Raw genomic sequence first — 24,072 nt, forward strand, 5'->3', positions numbered from 1 at the left:
TGTATTATCATATTGTTGTATATTAGAACTTATGTCTATTTGTGTCATTAAATCAGTTGTACACACAGTTATCTCTGTGTTTGGATGAGCAAAATACTGCAGAACATGTTGTTATCAAAAAGGTAAGCACAGCAAAGGTTTTCCTGGAGGTGTCCATATTGGTGTTCTGAATGTTTTACTGGAATGCAGTCAATGCGGGTGTGACATCATTCCCACCTTAAACATCTAACTTCTGAGGTAAATGGAATGCAACATTATATGTTAACAAATTTGTCAAGACGGTTCAGTTTTTTTTGTGGTATCCAGACCTGATCAGGCTTTATGAAGTTTTAAAATCTCAAAATTTCCCATTGAAAAGCTTTGGTGAATTTGTGAACTTGTCTATCTTAAAATGGAGGGAGATTCTGTGCAATTTGAACTAGGAATTAATAATAATAATTCTTTATTTATTTGTCACATACTGTTTCAATTTTACTTTGGGAGCTGTTGCTTGAACTTGCAGATTTTGTAGAGTTTCTTCTTTTACTCACCTGACAGACAGACGCTCAGATGCTCAATGCAAGTGAATCAAATGGTGGGCAGAGCAGACAGGCAAACAGCTCGTAAGGTGGCACCTTCTCCTGCTGCTTTAGGGAAGTTAACTTACAGAGCACATAAAAAGAGTCACTTTCCTGGAAATAAAGAGAAGGGGAAAGCAATTATGTAAGCATATATAAGACTGAATTGATTAAACAATATTATCTGAGGATTCTTATTGTAAAGAATCGATGTTATCAACCTGACGTTAAATGGTCAGTCAGTCAGTCATTTTCCAACCCGCTATATCCTAACACAGGGTCACAAGGGTCTGCTGGAGCCAATCCCAGCAAGAACAGGCCACAAGGCAGGAATAAAACCCGGGCAGGGTGGCAGCCCACCGCAGGACACACACACACAGGGACAATTTAGGATCGCCAATGCACTCCCAATGGACTGTGGGAGGAAACCGGAGCACCCGGAGTAGAACATGTAAACTCCATGCAGGGAGGACCCGGGAAGCAAACCCAGATCTCCTAACTGCGAGGCAGCAGCACTACCAATGTGCCACCGTGCCGTCCCCGCATTAAATGGTGTTTGAACTAATTACAAGGAAAATGTGTAGCTGTCCTAACTGATAGAAACACAGGATTACTTTAAAAATGAACAGTGGGGTCTGGTGGTAGAGGGATCCAGTGGCCTAAGCCAATGATCTTTCAGTCCCAGATATACACAAACAATCACGGCAAGCCCCTGATCTTCCCATTCATCATTACCATTTGCATTCCCATTATACACTACATTAAATCAGTTCCTTTCCAAGAATTACTTATAATTTGAATTAATTGCTATGTTTTAACTAATTTTAATAGCTAGATGGAAAGCTTACTTTATTCCTTTTCTCCTTTCATAGGGTAATATTGACACTGATTTTATGCTAGTATTGGTCATTTTGTATTAATATACTTTTCAATTGCTAATTATTGAATACTGCTTTATTAGGTAGTAGCAAAATACCCGCGCTTTGCAGCAGCGAAGTACTGCCTTAAAATTTTTATTAAGAAGAAAATTAAACCTTTTTAAACTGAGGGAAAATCTATATTAATTCGATATCTATATCTATCTCTCTATATAATTCACTAAGGCAAGACAACCATGGAAAGCATGCCGGAAGGGTAGTGGATTCACTGAGCCGCCGACAAGTAAGACACCTATGGCGCACACAGGAAGGAGCCACGCCCACCAACTCCAAGACCATTGGACACGACGACAACTCGCAGAGCCACGCCCACCAATTCGGACGCGACGACACAGAAAAAACGGCATCATTTATATTCGTCTGTCGTAGAGGCCACATGCAGCTCCGAGCCACGTTCACTGTTCATAGAGGCATGTTTGTCGCGGAGGTAAATCGCCATATGCAGCGTGTAAAACGGTTTGCGAGGGGTATCCCATGGGATCTTTAAAACAATCCTTTACAACTGAAGTTAAAACACAATGAAGTAAGCAGTCTTTAAAAAACGAGTTTTCGGTTACAACGCACGACCGCTTGCACCATAGCAAACTGTTTTACACGCTACATACAGCAATTCGCATCCGCGACAAACATGCGTCTTCTTAGATGCTCCTGCAGAAATACGGAAGACGTTTCCCTGCCCACCAATACTCCTTTTTCACCGGCCCGCGTCTACCCTCGCTCTCTAGGCATTCACACTGCCTGCCCATGTGCCCGGACGCAAAAACTCACCAACCACCCAGTTAGCCCCTTTCGTCTGTGCTAGGAGTCCACATGCACGTCTAAGCCACGTTGACTTTTCATTATTCTTTTCGGTTTCGACACCCAACCGCGTCCACCATGAAAAACCATGCGAAAGGAAAAACGAAGCCCCGTCCAGAAACTCTACCCCTCCTCCCACGTGCTCAAGAACGCACCTCAGACCACTGCCCGCCATGTCAAACAGCTCATCAAACACATACTCACTCACTTTGATCTGTGCTGCAGTCCAAACCCAGCTGTGAGCCACGTTGACTATTCTTTTGCCCTCCATGGCTACCGCTTCAAATGTATTTCATGGAAACAACACTTCTTTCAATGTTATAGAAATTCCTGCTTCAGGTAACTGTTTGTTTCTGTCAGTCGGGTTTTTTTGGAGAAATGTCTTTGACGAAACTGTTGCTCTCAAACTTCGTAACATGGCTGTTAGCTTTGTTTGCCAACATTGGGATAACTTTGGTGATGTGGTGTCCATTGTTCTTAGTCACAGAGGCGTTGTTATACAGTCTGCTCAACAATACGCTGATTACATGAATACGTCCGGAGTCTATGGTGGCGAGGCAGAAATTGTGGCAATGTCCCAAATCCTTCCAGCTACTATCAGCATTTACTTCCAAGAACGTCCTCATGCCTCTCCTCGAGTTTACAATCCGGCCCAGCGTCTCTTCATATCCCTGCTCTTTAGCGGTCCTTTGTATCATGGGCATTACGAGGTTCTCATGTCTCTCAAATACCCACGTGATAACCTTCTGGCGACATCTTTTGACTCTGTCGGTGTGTACACACAGGGTGCACACCCACTTGCTCGCCACACTAATGTGACGTCACCTGCCCAGTCTCCTCTTCCTGAAAAACATTTAAAGACACCCTCCCCTGAACACACGCATTCCACACAGGACTTTCAATGCACCTTTTGTTCCAAAAGCTTCAGAGTGCACAGATATCTGAAGGCACATTGGAAAAAACACAACACTAACCGAATGATGCAATGTGAACATTGCCAACAATGCTTCATAACAACTCGAGCTCTCAATAAACACTTACGAACTCATTCCACTCTCACCTTCAATTGCACATTTTGTAACGAGGACTTCACGGGTGAGATGGATCTCCACAACCATATGCAGATCCATTCAACACAAAGATTTGTATGCAGAATTTGCGACAAACACTTTCACGCACGCAGATACCTTACTAACCATCTCAAAACACATTCCCTGATGAATTCTTTTCAGTGTCAACACTGCTCCAAAACAGTGTTGTCATGCCGGCAAGGTGTCTTTGCCACCGCTATCCAAACCCCCTCTTTTATTAGAAGACTTCTTGACTGGCAAGAACCCACTGTCCCGAAATTACTGTGATCATATTAGGGAATACAACTCTGCTTTAGCTTTCGCATCAATGGGCACACACATCGCTCAACCATCTGGACAAGGACCGTATGCTTTCAGAATCCACGGTCAAATTTATCACCAGGTCTCTCATTTATATAACAATCCTGACACGTCACCACAATACGGTCCGCTATATATCTTCGATTTTGCTAAGGCTACCAGTCACCATTTGCAAAAGGAATGTAATAGCACTTGCAGTGACATTTTGTTGCTTCAACTAGACAAAATGATAAAACAGGTTAATCCCTTTGCAAAGTCTTACATGCAAATGCATGACATTATCACTCACGGTTACTCTGTTACTGCTGTACGAATGGTATTCATGGAAAATCCAGGTCTGGATATGAGAAGGTATAACGCCCCGTCCTGTCAAACTGATGTTGCTGTTATCTTTGTAGGTGAAGACGGGGAACCTCCTGCATAACGCGCCATTTGCATATATCCAAGGGGAGATGCTTGCAAGCGTATCTCTGTTCTCAATATGAACTGTGACCCCATGGTTTATCAACTGCTATTCCCTTACGGAGATCCAGGCTGGCACATACAATTAACCCATGTTGAGGAAAAGCGAACCGCGAAAAGAACGCGAGTCACACAGCTCCAATTTTATGCTTTAAGGCTTGCCATGAGATCCTCATTTAGTGTCTTGCATTCCAGTGGCAAACTCTTCCAGCAATACATCATTGACGCATATGTCAGAACAGAAGGCGCACGTCTACATTATCTTCACTCACATCAACAAGATTTGCGTGTAGAGCAATACAGGGGACATGGATGCTGTCACTGCGAAAGCACATCACCATGACCTCCGCCCTGGGCAATTGATCATTTTTTCCTCTACCTTTCAAGGCAGTCCAAGGCACATGCAACAGAACTTCCAAGACGCGATGGCAATTGTCTGCAAATGTGAAAAGCCTGACTTATCTGCAACGCCATTTCCCATCATGAGCAAATAGAACACAGACCTGTCATTGTTGCCCGCGTCTTTCATATCAAACTGTGACATTTTCTAGCAGATATTCTGGAAAGGAATATTTTCAGCAATGTTCTCACTTACATCTTCATCATTGAATTCCAAAAACGAGGATTGCGTCATTGCCATATGTTACTTACACTTGACTGACAATCCAAAATAAGGACCAAGGATGATATAGACAAATATGTTTGTGCTGAGCTTCCAAATCCTGAAATTCAACCCTCGACTTTTCCAAATTGTCACTAAATGCATGGTGCATGGTCCGTGTGGCACGCTCAACGCCAAATCACCTTGCATGAAAAACAGCACATGTACCAAAAATTTCCCGAAAGACTTCGACGAAGAAACTCAAGAAAACACACAAGGCTACCCCATATACCGCAGAAGACAAGGGAGAACTGCCGTTGTTGGCAAATATGATATCGACAACCATTGGATAGTTCCTTACAATCCGTGGCTTTCTCAGAAATTCAATGCTCATATTAACGTTCAAGTTTGGGCGTCCATTCAATGTATCAAGTATCTTTATAAGTATGTGTACAAAGGACACGACGCTGCATCAATTGCACTTTGCGGGGAGCCAGCCGAAAATATTTTTGAACATGACGAAATACAGACTTTCCTTGACGGTAGGTATGTTAGTGCTCCTAAGGCTATGTGGCATTTGAACGAGTACAGCCTATCAGAAAAATCTCACGTCATTACCCGACTACCAGTTCATTTGCCGGAACAACAACTTATCTTCTTTAAAGAGGGTCGCGAGGAACAGGCGCTCCAAAGACATGCCCACAAAAACACTATGCTGTTAGCATGGTTTGAACTCAACAAAACAGATCCTGAAGCTGTAGAGTTGCATTACACTGATGTTCCGCAACATTACACATTTCAAACATCCTCTGGAAAATGGAAAAAGAGAATCAGAGGAGGAACAAAAGTGATCGGTAGAATGCCTGTTGTTGCCATTCACGACACCGAACGTTATTACCTCAGACTTCTCCTTACCCGTTGCATGGGTATCACAAGTTTTCACCATCTACGAACAGTCAATGGTATCGAATGTGACACTTTCAAAAAAGCTTGCCAAGAGTTAGGTCTTCTTAAACACGACAAGGTATGGCATGATACTCTTTCAGAGGCATCCCAGATACGAATGCCACGATTCTTGAGAGAGATGTTCATTTTCATCTGTGTCTTCGGTGAACCACACAACGTTCCACACCTTTGGGACAAACACTCCCTTTCCGAAGACTTTCTCACAAAATATTCCACAACCACCGCTTGCAAGTATGCTCTCGCTGACATTAATGACATGCTGCAACCACATGGCTTCAACCTGCACAAATTGCACCTTCCTCCCACTGACATTCCTCCATTGTGTCATTCATCTCCCACCTTCGACGCTCAGGCTGAAAACTCACACGCTATAGAACACTACGACAAACTCAACACAGAAAAGAAACATGCTGTTGATACTGTTTTACACGCTGCATATAACAATTCCCATCCCCGATGCTTCTTCTTGGATGGTCCTGCAGGGAAAACCTTTGTGTACAAAACCCAGATTCATACCACCAGAGCTAGGGGAGACATTTCTACAACGTAGCATCTACAGGAATAGCTGCAACATTATTACCGGGTGGACCAACTGCCCATTCTGTTTTTAAAATACCTTTGAAGCTCACTACTACTTCCACATGCAACATCAAACCTTCCTTACCACATGCTCAACATCTTCTACAATCCAAAGTTATTATATGGAACGAGGCGCCAATGACACACGCATACGCATTCCAGGCAGTTGACAGGTTATTACGTGACCTCACGGGTGACACGCAGCCTTTTGGAGGCAAAACAATACTATTGGGTGAAGATTTCCGACAAATTCTCCCCGTCATTATGCGTGGCTCCCGCGCGCTTACTGTCGCCAGTTGCATTAACAAGCACCCTTTGTGGCGTCACATGCATGTTCTAACACTGACAACAAATATGAGAGCTCTTCCTGAAGAACAACATTTCACACAATGGCTCCTTGATGTTGGAGACGGGATAAATGGAACACCTGTGACATTGCCTTCACATTGTTTTCCTTTCATTTCTGATCCCGTTCAACAACTGTATGGCGACATTGACTTCTCAACTGTCACTCTGGAACAACTCAGCACGCGAGCTATATTAAGCGTCACCAACGAAGACTCACTATACCTTAATGAAGAAGTGCTAAAACTTATCCCTAGCAATGAAGTGACTTTCACGAGCGTGGACTCCATCGTCACAGATGATCCTGCAGATCAACTTTTATTCCCCGAGGAATTTCTTAATAGTCTTGCTCCTACTGGCATGCCTCCACATAAACTCAGAATTAAAAATGGATCCGTCATCATGCTTCTCAGAAACCTCCTGCCTGCAAAACTGCCTGCAAAACGTCTTTGTAATGGCACCAGACTGTCTGTTAGCGCCATTAACAGTAATGTACTGGAGTGTAAAACTCAAAAAATCAAAAAATCACATCTGCAACCTCACAAACTGTCCTTATTCCTCGGATATGCCTGACCCCATCAGATTCAAATCTGCCTTTAACTTTTACCTGAAGACAATTTCCTGTTCGATTGGCATTTGCGATGACAATTAATAAGGCACAAGGACAAACTTTCAAAAAGATATGCCTGTATCTGCCAAAACCAGTCTTTACTCACGGACAATTATATGTTGCTCTCTCCAGAGTTCCATCTTTTCATTCAATTTCTGTTGTATCCTCAAACCCTCCCTTTTTGGACAACTGTGTCTTTCCAGAAGTGTTCAAGCATCAATAAATAATTATGCGCCGTTTGTTATGCCACGGGTTCACTATTGCGTTGTGTTTTGCCCTCTCCAGAGTTCCATCTTTTCATTCACTTACTGTTGTATTCTCACACCAACCCATGTTAGACAACCGTGTCTTTCCAGAAGTGTTTAGCATTCATTAAATAATTATGCACGAGACTTAGCATGTGTCTACCCGGCGCAGAGAGGCGTGGGTAAGCCGTTGAACCCCATTCGGGCTGCAAACCGTGGAATTCCCAATAAGTGCGACTCATACGCTCCCACTGGTTACGTCCCTACCCTTTGTACACAACCCCCTCCCACCTCGCTACTATCGTGGTCGGGTGTCTTGTGTATAGAAAAGCAGCCAAAAACACACAGAGCAATGAAAAGTCTACGTGAGTCACATGTGCATCTGGACTGTGCAAAGAAGATAACGACTCAAGTGACGAGTTGGAGGTGGGCACATGAGCAGGCAGTGCATACTGAACGAGAATTCAGCAGACTAGCATGACGGAGGGAGCGGAATGGACGTCCTTCTCCTCTCCTCCCGTTCCACCCTCTGCGTCTCAGCGCCGTCCACCCCCATCCCTCTGTCTGGCAGGAGAAGGCGCGTTTGTGGTCCGCCAGTTTTCAGTCACGGACGATTGTGTGTTGGTTCGTTCCGTGCATTGTTACAATGTTACTTTTCTTGCTGATTTATTACATTACCGATTTTTCAAATGTTAATTTTCTCCCTGTGCTTAAAAATCATTAAAAAACCGGCCTGATTATGCGGCGTATGGTTGGCTAATATACTAATAATTGTTAAGGATCTCTTTGTATACCACATTGTCAGTTCGACCCTCCAGTTGTAATATGCCCAAGCTGTGTGCTGAGCTTACTCTTGAGCATGCAACATACAGTTGGCCATGTGAACAGTAATCTTGTCTCAAATCTCACAACTTGGATTGCTGCTGTCATAATCAGTTTGAGTTTCATGGTTTGTTTCAATTACAACAGTATTTGCAGGACTTATGGTGTTGAAGAGGCATTCGACATCTGTCAAGCGTTGTAAGCATATAACCGGTTTCATCGATAATTTCACATCCAGCTTTTAAGAGTTTAAACATCCATAAACATAAAAGTGTCCACTACTGAAATCGTCACCTGTCAATCTAAGATGTTTAAGAGGCATAGGCAATTTTCGAAAGGTGTAAAATATTTGGCCATTTCGGTACACTTGAAAACGACAACCGAAACAATTCAGCGGCAGCCACCAACTCACATGCAGAACCATAGGTGAAGGGCTTAAGCATTTCACTCTTCTAGTGCTCCTGTGTAGTATAATTATCTCCTGTACCGTCATCAGTCCACACCTTGAACCTGTCCCAGTCATTCAATACATAAGACACAATGTTCCTCCGGATATCAAGAGTGAGCCTGATATGGCCGTGCAATATGTAACAAAGAGAATGGAAAAGGCAGGTGCCATCTCCGGGCATGGAAACCATTCGGCAAGTGACAGTTCTTTGATCAATGGTGATCACCTCAATAGACATGTTAATGGGGTTACGGTTGGAAAGATAAAGGAAATGGGTACCTGAACAATGTAAAGTAAGTCTAAAATACCTTCACAATAGCTATAATCGTAATAAACAAACAATAAAACAGTGGAGAAGCCGTGGATTAAATAAAAAGGCTGTAGTTATCTGCAGGGAAACATTAATCCCGTGGCAAAGCAAGGAAGGGAATGTAGAGACTGGAGCAACAGACGGCCTTATATAGGCAGGCAGCCAACAACGTGGGAGGCGTGGGGATGGGGGACCCCATGCCGCCTCACACGGCGACCGAGCTACAGGCTATGGACATATATATGTACGTAAGTAGGATTCAGTTAGCGTTGGGAACCCACGTACCAAATTTCTTGAAGATGGGCCCATAGATAACAAAGACAGTTGGAAAGTTCAATATGGCAGCTGACAGTGGCGTCATACCACCGAAATAAGTATGTACATTGGTTTCAGTTAGCGCAGGGAAGCCGCCTACCAAATTTGGTGAAGATGGGGCCATGAATAAGAAAGTTCAACATGGTGGACGTTGTCAACCGTTATCACTGTTACACGTAGAATTTCTAAATGAAACCTGCTTAACTTTTGTAAGTAAGCTGTAAGGAATGAGACTGCCAAATTTCACCCTTCTACCTACACGGGAAGTTGGAGAATTAATGACATTGAAAAGTTCAATATGCCAGCCAACAGTGGTGTCATACCACCGAAATAAGTATGTACATTGGTTTTGGTTAGTGGAGGGAAGCCGCCCACCAAATTTCGTGAATATAGGGTCAGCCTTGTACCTACACGGGAAGTTGGGGAATTAGTGACGTTGGAAAGTTCAATATGGCGGCCAACAGTGGCGTCATACATCTGAAATAAGTACGTCCATCGGTTTCGGTTAGCGCAGGGAAACCGCCTACAAAATTTCATGAAGATGGGGCCATGAATAAGAAAGTTCAACATGGTGGACGTTGTCAACCGTTATCACTGTTACACATAGAATTTCTAAATGAAACCTGCTTAACTTTTGTAAGTAAGCTGTAAGGAATAAGCCTGCCAAATTTCAGCCTTCTACCTACACAGGAAGTTGGAGAATTAGTGACGTTTGAAAGTTCAATATGGCGGCCGACAGTGGCGTCATACCACCGAAATAAGTACGTACATCAGTTTCGGTTGGCGCAGGGATGCCACCTACCAAATTTCGTGAAGATGGGGCCATGAATAAGAAAGTTCAACATGGTGGATGTTGTCGACCGTGACGTGTAGAATTTTGAAATGAAACCTGCTTAACTTTTGTAAGTAAGCTGTAAGGAATAAGCCTGCCAAATTTCAGCCTTCTACCTACACGGGAAGTTGGAGAATTAGTGATGAGTCAGTCAGTCAGTCAGTCAGTGACGGCATTGCCTTTTCTTAGTAATGATACTTGCAAAAATGTTATGTTTAAAAAAATTGAACAACAGTTAGCCCCAGATCCTCCACCACTAACATATATCAGCCGATGCCATTTTCACATCATGATGCCATTTTCACATCACTTGAATTGCAGTCTGCCGTGTGTGAAAGCCACTGAGCCACCACAAGCCTCTTTGTGCTCCATTTAACTCCATTGTAAAGTGCTGTTAAAAAGTGCATATTTAATAGAGTCTCCTAACATGTGGAATTACATTTTATTATTGCTATTTCTTTTGAATATGACTCATCTTCTGGTTGAGCGAACGCGGGAGGGACTGATCGCCGCTGCTCTCCGGTAACTTTTTAACTTTTTTTTCTTTTTTAACTTTTTTACGATTAACTTACAATCTAATGGACTAAGCAGCTGTTTTCATTTTCATTTCAGGCAGATTTGTTTGTTGAGTTTTACTTTTCAATCATTTAAAGCTAGACTGATTTCCAGCTATACTGCTGATTTGGCTGTATATGGACTATTTTTCAGCCTGTCCCTGCCTTGAGACTTACCTGGCTTTGTTCTCCGGACATCCGAGTTGTCTGCGTCTTCGCTTAACTTATGGACCAGTAGGGATATTTATTTGGTTCGTGTTTGTTTAGTCCCTCCTGTCGCTCACTATCCAACCTGTGATGGGCCTGTCCGAGCCTCCACTGACCGACCTATATCTCCACCCAGACATTGTATTCCTCCCCCATTGGAGATACATCTACCACGGGTCCCGCCGGAGTATCAAAGCTGACAGTTCAAAAATAATAAAACCCATCTGGTCCAGTTCTCTACGTCCTCGATGTAATTTAGGCAGAGTTGCTGATCACAGTGTGTTAGCCAGCCCAGCCCAGCCCGGTCAGCTAACACCGTTTCTAAATGCGATAACGCCGTTGTTAACTTCGGTCTGCTGAACATCTGCTCACTCACGAGCAAGGGGCCTCTCATCCACAATCTCCTCACTGATCGTAAGTTTTACATTTTCTGTCTAACTGAGACATGGCAACAACCCCATGACTTTTCCCAACTTAACGAATCCACTCCCACGGGGTTTGTTTACATCTCTCATCCCCGTGACTCTGGCCAAGGAGGAGGTCTCGCGTTAATGTATCGCGAGAAATGAAAAGTCCTGCCGTTGTCTATTCCTGCCTTCAGTTCTTTTGAATCTCTTGTATATCAATTAAATAGACCTATCCCTACTATTATTGCAACTGTTTACTGGCCCCCTAAACCAAATAATGACTTTCTGAATGACTTTGCTGTTTTCCTTACACCCTTATATACTGTTTAATCAATCATAATACTTCCAATATACATATAGATAATATCAATGTCTCTGTTACTAGAGACTTTACATCCTGCCTTGAGATTTTTGGATTCCAGCAGCACACTGATGTTCCCACTCATTCCAAAGGACATATCATGGACTTGATTTGCTGTTCTGGAGTTACCCCTCTTGATTGTACTGTGGATGAACTCCCCATAACTGATAATTTTCTTATTTCATTCAATGTTAATCTTGCACTTTCCAACACTAAGCTTTCCCGTCTCATGTCTTTCCGTAATATTAAGAATATTAACTTAGACTCTCTTTCCTCTAGTATTGATTCCCTTATGGACATTGATAATTTATCCACCCCTGAAGAACTGGTCTCACACTATAACGCTGGACTTAATGGTATTCTTAACTCTGTTGCTCCATTAAAAACTAGATCTGTTTCTTTCTCCTTTTCTACTCCCTGGTTCAAACCTGAACTTCGGCTTTTGAAAGCCAAAGACCGGCAACTTGAACGGTTATGTAAAAAAACTGGACTCTTTGTTCACAAAGAGATGTACCAAAACCGTATACTTTATTACAAGGACTGTATTGCCCAAACCAAATCTAACTATTATGCTGTCATTATTTCTTCCAATGAAAGAAACACCAAGTCATTATTTTCACTACTTAACAATATCACACAGCCCCCAGATTCTTTACCGTCTCACCTTAAGTCAACTGAATTTTGCAATTCCCTTATTCTTTTTTAATTAAAAAATCCAGAAGATTCATCAGTCTCTCTGTACGGATTCCTCCAGTACTTCATTTCAATTTCACCCACCAACTCACTGATTCTCCTCTTTTCAGCTTCTTACTTTCTCAGAAATCTCAGATCTTGTCTGTAAGTCTAAGCCATCCAACTGTCAACTGGACCCCCTCCCTAGAGTTTTAGTCAAAGCCTGCCTCCCCTCTCTGACCCCCCTTATCTCTGCTATAATCCACTCTTCTCTCACTACTGCTACTGTTCCTTCATCTTTTAAAACTGCTGCAATAACCCCAATACTGAAAAAACCTGGTGCCGATCCGACTAATTTCAGTAATTTTCGTCCTATTTCTAATCTACCCTTCACTTCCAAAATTCTTAAAAAAATAGTGGCTATTCAACTTCATTCTCATTTATCTCAAAATAATCTGTATGAACAGTTCCAGTCTGGTTTTCGTCCCCTCCACAGTACAGAAACAGAACCTATAAAAATTACTAATGACCTCCTTATGGCAGCTGATTCTGGTGTAATTCCTCTTCTCATCCTCCTTGATCTGAGTGCAGCCTTTGACACTATTTGCCACACCACTCATCAATAGATTATCTTCGATTGGCATTACCCACACTCCACTAGATTGGTTCAGATCCTACTTCTCAGGCCACACTCAGTTTGTTTAGCTTAAATTTTCACATCCCAAACCACCGCTGTAACTTCACGTGGGCTCTGTCCTGGGGCCCCTCCTTTCCATTAGTTACCTTTTTCCACTTGGCAATATCTTTCTTAAATATAACATTAGCTTCCACTGTTATGCCAATGACACCCAGCTCTATCTCACTAGAAAACTTACTGCTTCCTTTCCACCCTCCTCCCTTACTGATTGCACAGTAGAAATCAAATCCTGGCTTTCTTCAAATTTTCTTAAATTAAATAGTGACAAAACTAAGGTTCTCCTCATTGGTACAAAATCAACATTATCAAAAACTGATCATTTTTCATTTGTTATTGATAATTCCTCTGTCTCCCCTTCCCCACAGGTCAAGAATCTGGGTGTCATCCTTGACAGTACTTGATCCTTTCAGTTCCACATCAATAACATCTCCCAGTCTGCATATTTCTACTAGCGTAACATTAACCGTATTCGCCTCTCCATCACTCCCCACACCACTGCTATACTTGTTCATAGCCTTGTCACTTCTTGTCTGGATTATTACAAGTCCCTTTTCTTTGGTCTTTCTCACAAATCTCTTTATAAGCTTCAACTGGTCCAGAATTCAGCTGCCCGCATCATCACTAGAACCCCCTCTACTCACCATATCACTCCAATTTTGCAGCACCTTCATTGGCTTCCAGTTCAGTTCCGAATTCAATTCAAAATTCTCCTACTAACTCTTAAGGCTATCCACAACCTTGCCTCCTCCATGTTGTCATTCCCTCCCGTACCCTTAGATCCTCTTCCTCCATCCACTTGACTGTCCCCTTCATCTGTCTTACCACTATGGGGAGCACAGCATTCAGTTGCTCTGCTCCCCAGCTTTGGAACTCACTACTACCTGAGCTTAGAAATATTGAATAATTTTCACTTTTCAAATATAAACTTAAAACTCATTTATTTAAGACTGTTTCTCATTGATTACAATTGCTCTGTCTGATTTTACTTTTGTTTATAATCTGTGTTTTGTGTATTGTTCCGTGTCCTTGAATGTTTAGAAAGGTGCCAACAAATAAATAAAATGTATTATTAAAACTATTTAGTGAACAAAAATGTATTAGCGGGGCGGCACGGTGGCACAGTGGTAGCACTGCTGCCTCACAGTTAGGAGACCCGGGTTCGCTTCCCAGGTCCTCCCTGCGTGGAGCTTGCATGTTCTCCCCGTGTCTGCATGGGTTTCCTCCGGGCACTCCAGTTTCCTCCCACAGTCCAAAGACATGCCAGTTAGGTGGATTGGCAATTCTAAATTGGCTCTAGTGTGTGCTGTGGGTGTGTTTGTGTGTGTCCTGCAGTGGGTTGGCGCCCTGCCCAGGATTGGTTCCTGCCTTGTGCCCTGTGTTGGCTGGGATTGGCTCCAGCAGACCCCCGTGACCCTGTGTTCGGATTCAGCAGGTTGGAAAATGGATGGATGGAAAATGTATTAGCTGATGGTGAGATAAAGTAAATAAAAAGTGTGAAATGCTGCACCTTTTATATCAGTTAACTTAGTCATCAAACACACCTGAAAGTAACACCATTGTCTGACTTGTATTTAATGTGGTGCAATCCGATCATCATGCGCGTCAACAATACATCTAAAAAACTGCAAAGTTTTGGTCAGATTTGGAAATATCTGGGGGGTAAGCATTGAATTTTTAATTTCAGAAATGTTTTGTTGACTGGAGGCAAGTTTGCTTAGTGCTCCCTTGAACTTTAGTATAGCTCGATACATTCTCGATTTTTCAGATTTTGGCACTCCACTATTCAGTCACCATTGACATGAGGTTTCTTGGGTTAGACTTGGGGGTGAGAGGCTCAAATGTTTGACAACTGACAATTAACACATCAATTAAAGTCATTTGAAGAGGGCATGGATACAGAATTGGGGATAGCTTTGCCCTGGTGTGTATAAACAGAGGTGTAAACGAATATTCTTAGTTTTATCTGCAAATGTTCACGTGTCCTACCTGTCCCCCTCACTCGAAGTTATGTGCTGACCAGAGTGCCGTACATGAGCCCTGTTTTATGGCTGGTAATGCATATCCCAGGATGCAGTGCAGGCTGTTTGACTTCACAGAAGTGCTCTTTATGCTGAACATTCTTGTTTCTTTCTTTTCTTCAGGTGCAAGTTTGTACCTTTACTTTTATTTTAATAGTGTTCACCATTCAGAAAGTTTGTTTATATCTTATTTTTCATCCTTGTTTCAATATCAGGTTAATGCAGATTTTGGAAACATGCTGTATATATATTTTACCTTTACCAGCAGCTTTAGATGGATTGTTTATGGGCCTGTTATGAATCCTCACAATATTTTACTACACCACATTAAGGGAAAAAACTATACTAAGGCTGCAGTTCTGCCTAATCACTGAACCGATCAGCTTATACTACCATTTCTTGAATTACATATAAAGTTACGTTAAAACCAAGCACACCATTGTTTTTCTTGTGAAATTCCCAATAAGTTTGATGTGTCACATGACCCTCTTCCTATTGAAAAAACAAAAGTTGGATCCAAAATGGCCGACTTCAAAATGGCCACCATGGTCACCACCCATCTTGAAAAGTTTCCCCCCTCACATATACTAATGTGCCACAAACAGGAAGTTAATATCACCAACCATTCCCATTTTATTAAGGTGTATCCATATAAATGGCACACCCTGTATATTTCACCTGTTTTATATTACTATGATTATTATACTTATTATTCTATATTAATAAACATAGTTTTTAATAAACAAAGTTTCTGTACTTTGTGAAAATGATTGAAAAGCTATAATAAATTACTTGTGTGGTTTATATATATACTATACACACACACATATATATATATATATATATATATATATATATATATATATGTATATATATATAGTAGAATTCAACGAGCCCTGACACAGACAGACAGACCACAGAAGTCCCAACACACACGTTTATTTTCTCTACAGCTTTACAGAACCACAATGCACAAATCACCCAATTAGTTCCGTCTTTCTTTCTTTCTCTCTCTTTTCTACCGCCTTTACTCCTCCACTCGTAAGCTCTGTCCTCCACCTCCCAACTCCGGCTCCTCGAATGGCGTGAGGTGGCCTCTTTTGTACTGCACCCGGAAATGCTTCAGGTGCTCCCCAATCATCTTCCGGCAGCACTTCCCGGTGTGGCAGAAGTGTTGCATGGGAACCCAAAACTTGCACTTCTGAATGTATAGATCCATGCTCCAATTCCATGGCCCGGGGGGGCTGCCCTCTCGTGTTCCGGGGGAGGTACTGCTGTTGACATGTCCTCTGCCACCGGTCCTCTCATCAAAAGGGCTCCCCGACCTAGCAAGGCCCTCAGCTGTCTGCCATTCTGTATATCTATATATATATATAAAGGCCAAATACCACTGACTCACTCATCACGAAATCTCCCGAACCATGAGGACTTGGGACTTGAAATATGGAATGTAGACACCCATAGGTGCTCGCTAAGAAATGGTTTTAAAAATTTCATGGACCCAGTGCAAAATTTCTTATTGTTTTTTTAGACCCGTTTGTATGTCTGTCTGCTTTTCACGAGAGAACTACTTAACAGATTTAGATCAGGTTTTTTTCTATAATTTGCTTGAACATTCCATTGATTTTGTGACTTTCTCATCGCACTAAGTATCATAGTTCACTTGTGGTACCAATTTATTAGCATAAATCCGAGAGAGACTCATCGGGCTGCGGGAAGGGGGAAAAGGTCCTCCTGACTCACGCATCTGCCTCAGGGCATAACTTAACCTCTGCTTAGCTAGCATACGAGAGAACTACTTAATGGATTTAGATCTTTTATTTTCTATAATTTGCTTGAACATTACGGTTGATTTTGTGACTTCTCTCATTGCGCTAAGATTCATATTTCGCTTGCAGGAGCGATATATTTGAGCTAATCCGAGACAGAGGCTGCGGGCCGAGGGGAGGGGGAAGAGTGACGTCAGGAGTAGAGAGCTGGGCAGGGCCCTTCTCACTGTCCTGCTTCACTAATATGTGGGCAAAGGCGCAGGGGATGGCTAGTATATATACATGTACAGTATAGGCCAAAAGTTTGGACACACCTCCTCATTCAATGTGTTTTCTTTATTTTCATGACCATTTACATTGGCAGATTCTCACTGAAGGCATCAAAACTATGAATGAACACATGTGGAGTTATGTACTTAACAAAAAAAGGTGAAATAACTGAAAACATGTTTTATATTCTAGTTTCTTCAAAATAGCCACCCTTTGCTCTGATTACTGCTTTGCACACTCTTGGCATTCTCTCGATGAGCTTCAACAGGTAGTCACCTGAAATGGTTTTCACTTCACAGGTGTGCCTTAGTAGGGTTATTTAGTGGAATTTCTTGCTTTATCAATGGGGTTGGGACCAGCAGTTGTGTTGTGCAGAAGTCAGGTTAGTTGGACGATCATTTATTTTTCAACAGGACAATGACCCCAAACACACCTCCAGGCTGTGTAAGGGCTGTTTGACCAAGAAGGAGAGTGATGGAGTGCTGTGAATGGTCATGAAAATAAAGAAAACACATTGAATGAGGAGGTGTGTCCAAACTTTTGGCCTGTATTGTATATATATATATATATATATGTATATATATATATATATATATATATATATATATATATATATATATATGATAGGTATGTCCTTGTGATTCATGTAATTTTAGGCAATCTAGCCCAAACAGTATATTTAAAATAAAGGTGAGATCATGAATAAAAATATTGTAAAGAACTTTAAACAAACACTTTATTACTAGTTGCTTTATAAAACTGGTATTCTTTTTGTAAACTGAAACTACCATCAAGCAATTACCCTATTTATTATTATGTGATATTGTGTCCTGTGTTCTTGTTGAACTCCTCTTAATCCACTGTACGAATTGCTTTTCTCTTAATTTCCATTTGCTTAATCTGTAAAGGCTCATCATTTTTAGTCTTGCCCCATAACTTATTCCCTGCACTCCTTGAATCAGCCAAGTTACTCTTCTCTGGATTTTTCCAAGCACCGCTGTGTCTTTTTTGCAGCCAGAAGACAAACCTGCATGCAATGCACCATGCCAAAAAGATAAAGCTAAGCATAACCTCCATTGACTTCTGCTCCACACATCGTGCTGTGTAACCTAAACATGTGGCTAACACATCTAGTCAATTTTACATAGAAGGCAGTGTAAAAGCGACAAAAAGAGACAGACAAAGGTTTGGGGTTCCACTCCGTATATTCAAATTTCTACAAAGGAAAATATAAAAATAAATATAAAAATAATATAGTTAATATTAATGGAGCCAAGTATTCACTTCAGACCGTGTCCAAGACAGAGCCAGTGAATGAGGGGAAAGTGGCTGTCTCTATAGCTGCTGAGGAGGAAGGGATGTGTCCAAGGGGTTGGAACTCCTTGGTCACATATAGGGAAGGTTCTGGAAGTGAAGGTAGAGTTAGGCAGACATTTGTTCAGAGGATCTGGAGGGGAGAGAGAAAAGGCATTAGTTCATACCATTAACTATTATTCCGGCATATCACGCTTAGCCAAACTCATTGACTGCCTCCCTTGTGCTCATGTGTGACTTCTGTTTGTGGTTTCCAAGGTAAGAATATTAAGACACAGACGAGGATGTGAGAGTGCTCAGCTGGGGAGGCTAGAGGTAACATTGTTCCCTTATGAAGATGATGTGCCAATCCCAGATAAATAGAGAGGATTAGTGTCAGGAAGAACATCTGGCTTCAAAACGTAGCCAAAATCTTAATAATACAATCAATTCAATCAGCTTTGAAAAATGCTAGGGCATATCCCATAGGCAACATGCAGGAGCTCTGCCTGACCTCTGTGGGAAGTGTGCAAAGACTATCAGGCCAAAGATGGGCCTGGCTAAAGAGGGTAGTCTAGAAGAAGCAGAAGAAGAAGACAGGAAGGGGAAGGAAAAGCGGACATTAAAGGTAATAGTGGGGATACTGAATGTTGGGAAAATGACTGGAAAAAGAAGAGCATTGTCAGATTTGATGGAAAGGAGGAAAGTGGGAATGATGTGTGTGCAGGAAACTAGATGGACAGGGAATAAGGCAAGAAAACTGAGAGGAGGCTTTAAGTTGTTATTCAGATAGTCTTGTCAGTGTGAATAGGAGAAGTAATAGGGTTATGAGTGTCAAACCGGCCCTTGGTGAGATTGTAGTTAATGCCAATTGCTCATATGATCTTCAAGGAAGAGGAGAAGGGAATTTTCTGTGCATAAATGGACAAAGAGCTTAAGGAATACCAGAGCAAGATAAGGTGGGAAAAAGTACAGAGAGATAATAGAGAGGGTACATGAAGGGTGGGGAATAGGGAAGAGAAAAGGAGAGAAGATGGTAGATTTTGCCATAGTATCTGATTTGTTAATAGCACATTTTTTGAAAAGAAAGTAAATTAGCTTGTGACTTATAGTAGTTGAGGAAGGGAGAGCCAAATAGACATTCTAATGTGTAGAAGATATCTCTTAAAAGATATAATGTAAGGTCATAAATGAGGAAAGTGTGGTTTGCAGCGTAAAGTGGTGGTGACGGAATGGGAGATAAAAATCAGTAAAAGAATAAAACCAGAGTAAGCATCATCAAGGATAACAGAGGAAGGGCTTCAGAACAAGTTTATAGAGGAAGTTTTAAATGAAGTGCATCAATTTGAGAGTGTGGAGGAATGCTGGGAGAAGAATAGCAAAGTTATGTTAAGAGCTGGTGAAGAGGTGTTCAGTAGGATGACAGGAAGGAGCCCAGCTTGGTAAAGAGAGGTTAAGGATAAGGAAAAGGAGTCACGGTATCAACCAGGGTGAGAGGAAGATAGAAAAATCTATAGGCAGACAAACATGGAGGTAAAGAAGGCAGTGGCAAGAGACAAGGCACAAACTTTGGAGGAGGTGTATCAAAAATTGGAGACAAAAGAGGGAGAGAGAATGGTTTATAGAATAGTGAAAACTAGAAGAGTAGGAATAAGGTTGGAAAGGATTGTAGTCAGATAAAGCCGATGAAAGATGAGCAAGGTGTGGTCCTAAATGTGCATAATAGGATCAGGAAAACATAGAAGAGGGACTTTTAAAAGCTGTTAAATGAAGAAAATTCAAGGGTAGCATTTGGGGTAATGAAGGGATAGTGCCAAGAATAAGTAGAGAGGAAGCAATGGAGGCACTGAAAAGAATGAAAAATGGAAAAATATGAAATACCAGCAGAAGTGTGGAAGAGTTTAGGAGAAAAGGGAGTAGATGTGCTAAGAGATCTAATACAGATGATCTATTAATGGAGAGAATACCAGAGGAGTGGAGGAACAGTTTGCTTGTACCCATCTATAAGAAGAAGGGGAATACTCAGGATTGTAGAAACTATCAAAGGATAAAACTAATTTCAACAAACAATGAAAATTTAGGAAAGGGTTATCAAGAGAAGGCTTAGGTAAGAGACAGCCACAGGCGGGGAGCAATTTGGTTTTATGCCAGGGAGGGGAACATCTAGTGCAGTCTTTGCATTTAGGAGGGAGTAAGGACTCTGGTTAACAACAGTGTTGGGGTAACATACAAGATCTGTTAGAGTAGGCCTGCACCAGGGATCTTCTTTAAATCCTTATCTCTCTGATCTTGTTGCAAATGTGTTGACTAGTGGGGCAAAAGACCCCTGGTGCATTAAGGCAGAGATTAAAGCTAAGGTTTTTATGATAGTAGTAAGAAAAAGAAGAAGAATTGGAGTGGCAGCAGCTGTTCTGCGGACTCTGTATCGATCCGTGGTGGTGAAGCAGACAAACCTCTCAGCTTACCAGTCGATCTACCTCGCAGTCCTCACCTATGGCCATGAGTTGTGGGGAATGACTGCAAGCCACGTGGTGGCTTGTCTGACACTACATGATAATGAGAGCCGAGATCTTGTGGCAGATCCAGGAAACACTGAAGAGAATTATAGCTCACCTTTGGCTGGGGAAAGCCTGGGAATTCCCTGGTAAGAAAAGGGGACAGTGAAGTCTATGTTGACCTACTTGGCCTGCTGCAACAACCCTTACCAGGTAAAGAGATGTTGCTTTAAAACCTCAGAAATCAACATGTTAACAGTCAGACCTGAGTTTGAACTGACATATTGTACTGCTGTTTTGACAATCAACCTTATAGGACATATCATTGGAATGGGGATTAAATTACTTCAAAGTTAAAAACCTTTTTTAAGTATTGTTTTCATTTTATCGTACACCCAACTATATGATTTTAGTTTGAACCTGGAATATGAGCTGTGAGATAAGGCCTTTTGAAAGGTAAACATAACGAGACAAATCTTTAGGAAGCGAGATTAGACCTGAAGGCCATGCAAGGTCTGCCATATAAAAGAAAAGGAAGGGGCATAAGTGAAATTGCATTTACTATTGCTATTCCTTTTCTTTCCTCTATAGTCAACTGCCAATATCTCAGCGATATTATTACTGGAAAGTTATTGTTAGGATTTTATGTTATACAGCTTGAAATTGCTTTCTTTTACTGTGTATTTCAACTAATCTCCATTTTTACTGCATGTGCACAAGGACAAAAACTAGAAAATCTATTTTACCACTCTAAGTGTCGGCTCTCAGTGAAAAACACTATACAAAAATAAATTAAATTTTGGGCATATGACGTAACTAATATTTGAATATGGTCATAGAAAGACCTAAATCAATTACAGTTCACACATCATTCTAGTAGAATCACAGATGATGCCATTACTTTGATCCTACACACAGTACTGGCCCACTTGGAAAACTGGAGAGGCAATTAGAGTATTTGCAAATGGTATTTATAAATTATAGTTCAGCATTTAACATGATAAACCTCTCTAAGCTTATCACCAAATTCATGGACCTGTGTCTGAACACTTCATTATGCAGCTGAGTCCCTAACGTATTGACAGGAAGACCCCATGTGGTTTGAGTGGGTGGCCATACTTCATCATCTCTCACCCTTAACACAGGGGATCCACAGGGATGGGTTCTGAGTTCTCTGCTGTACTCCCTCTACACATATGACTGCATTGCAGTGCAAAACTCTAATATCCTAGTCAGGTTTGCTGATGACACAGCTACATTGGGCCTGATGTCTAACAACAACAAGCAGGCTAACCTGGATAAAGTGCAGAGTCTGTCACACTGGCGTCAGCACAATAGTTTACTGCTGAATGTGAGCAAGTCAAAAGAGCTGATTGCAGACTTTGAGAGAAAACAACACAGGCACCACCACCCCTTTAGTGTTTACTGGTGACAGGGTGGACAGCTTTAGATACCTCTGCGTCCACATCACCACATCAGAGTACCTGACTTGGTCCAAGCACATCTACACCTTAGTGAATCAGGAATGATGATGTCTTTATTATAAGAACATAAGAAATTTGACAAATGAAAGGACACCATCCACTTTGTTCATTTACCTAATAGCTAAGTTGTCCCCAACAATCTCATCCAGATAATTCTTAAAGAATTATCCCCACAACTCTTTGCATCAAGAAGTGCTTCCTGTGTTGAGTCCTAAATGCCCCTCTCTTTAATTTTCACTGTTGTCCTCAAGTACGTGATTCATCGTTAAGTTGAAAGAATTCAGCTGGATCTATTTTGTCAATGCGTTTAAGAAATTAGAAAACCTTAATGTAGACTCCTCTGCTTAAAACTAAATAGACTTAATTCTCTGAGTCTGTCCTTAAGTCCTGGGATACACCTGATTGCTCTGCCTCTACCATCTCAGGGGTTTTATGCTGTCCTTCAAGTTACAAACTTCTGTATTTCTACCCTCGAGAGTATCTTGACAGGAAGTATAGATGCCTGATTTGGAAATAGCATACAAGAGGATCACAAAGCTCTTCAAACAGTGGCACAATCAGCAGTCTCTAACTTCCATGACATTCCAAATGATGTTGGCAGAGCAAAGAAAATCATCAGAGATAGCAGACATCCCAACAACGGCCTCTTCTCTGTGCTGCGGTCAGGGAAACACTATAGCTGCCTTCCATCACCAGTTCAGAGAGACTGAAAAAAAGTGTTGTCCACAATTCATTCGTATTTTGAATGAGGATTATGCCTAAAGCTAAGTTCTTTATATTGTTAAGATTGTTATTATTTATTTATTATTACATATTTTTATAATTTTAATATGATGCATACTATTACTAATGATTTTTTATTGATATTTATAAAGCAATGTATTATTCTTTATTGTCCTTTTATATTCTATTTAATGCACAGTCTTGGTGTTGAGCAACTAAGCATTTCATTACATATTATACTGTGTGAATAACTGCAAGTGACAAATAAAATTTGATTTGATTAGATTAGAAAGAGGTACCTACCTCACCCTTTTGATGCTCTTTGTTAGTCACAGTGTTTTAATATCTGAGTGCTCTTTACTTGGAAGTCTTCAGGCTATCAGCCTTTGGACTTTTTCCAAAAACAAGTGACTTGGACAGAGGAAGAGCTGAAAAAGCTTAGCAAGAATTGAGAAAACTGTCGATGATTCTATGGCACCAGAGTCACTTACTCTGATCGTGAAATGATGATGAAAGTGACATGCTCCGCATCTGTTTAGCATTCTGAATGTTAAAAAAGCTAATCTACACGTGTTGTTTTTTTTTGTATTGTTTGAGTGTTTTGTCCTCAGCCTCCTCTTTTCAGGTGCATGTGGGTGTTTTTTCTTGGCTAGCATTAAGAAACAAGATATTTTTCAAAGAAGCCTGTGATCCCTACAAAACATTGCATGAGTAATGTGATGATGACCGCAACTGGAAAGAAGTATTTGGAGAATAGATAATTCAATAATGCATTCTGGGAAGCAGTCCAGATCTTTGGAAGGATCATTATTACCTGACACAATCAGCATTAACGAGACCAGGGTTGAAACTAAAAACAAAGCACAAGTTTGGAGCAGAGCAGAAACTCACAAACAAGCCACA

At 41.4% G+C, this 24,072-nt stretch overlaps 1 pseudogene; it reads left to right on the top strand.

Annotated features, from left to right (window-relative positions):
- The first annotated feature begins 4,454 nt into the window (after positions 1 to 4,454).
- Positions 4,455 to 6,263, top strand: LOC120519396 (annotated as a pseudogene).
- The last annotated feature ends 17,809 nt before the right edge of the window (positions 6,264 to 24,072 follow it).

Source organism: Polypterus senegalus, chromosome 1 (genome assembly GCF_016835505.1).
Source record: "Polypterus senegalus isolate Bchr_013 chromosome 1, ASM1683550v1, whole genome shotgun sequence".
Taxonomy (NCBI): Eukaryota; Metazoa; Chordata; class Cladistia; order Polypteriformes; family Polypteridae; genus Polypterus; species Polypterus senegalus.